This window comes from Crocuta crocuta, unplaced genomic scaffold, assembly GCF_008692635.1.
Source record: "Crocuta crocuta isolate KB4526 unplaced genomic scaffold, BGI_CrCroc_1.0 scaffold536, whole genome shotgun sequence".
Lineage (NCBI taxonomy): Eukaryota > Metazoa > Chordata > Mammalia > Carnivora > Hyaenidae > Crocuta > Crocuta crocuta.
The window spans coordinates 66469-67128 of NW_027528377.1; positions in this window are offsets into that span (position 1 = coordinate 66469).

Here is a 660-nt window from a genome sequence, read left to right on the forward strand (position 1 = left end):
GGGGGGGGGGGGGAGTCTGTCTGCACAACGCCTGCTGGGGGACATGCCTGGAGAGGGCGCTCCGCCGGGGGCCCAGGGTCTCGGGCCCGTCCAGTCTGCTGAAGGACGGCAGCCCAGCTGGAGAGGGTCCCAAACACGTCAGGAAACGGGAACCGGGCTGGGGCCACCGGGGTTTGTTGTGACCAGCAGGGCGCCCCGCCTACAAGTCCCTGTCCCGAGGGCGTGTCCTACCCGCTGTGGTGTCTGTGGCCAGCGGATGGGAGCAGAGGTTCCTGGTGAGCTGGTCGGGAGAGGCCCTGGCGGGGGACGCAGAGGCACGCTCCCGTCGCCGCGGAGAAGTGCAGGCCGCAGCAGACGTGGGTGCGGGCCATGTGGGAGGCTGGCCCAGCCGCGGGGCAGAGGGCCAGGGCAGCCACAGACCACGGGGCAGCGACAGCGAGGGCCCAGGTGGAGGCTGGACCTTTCCTGGGTAACCACGTGGCCACTCCCGGCTCTTGCTGAGTGTTTGATTGGACCACACATGTGATTCCTTAGTGGAAAGAGGCTCGGCCAGACCCTGGGCCCCCGAGTCCAGATGAGCAGAGACGCTCCCAAAGCTTCTAGTTCTGGCTCCTCTCCACCAGCTCCCTGCCTTCCTCTCCCTCTCCGTCCTCCAATGTC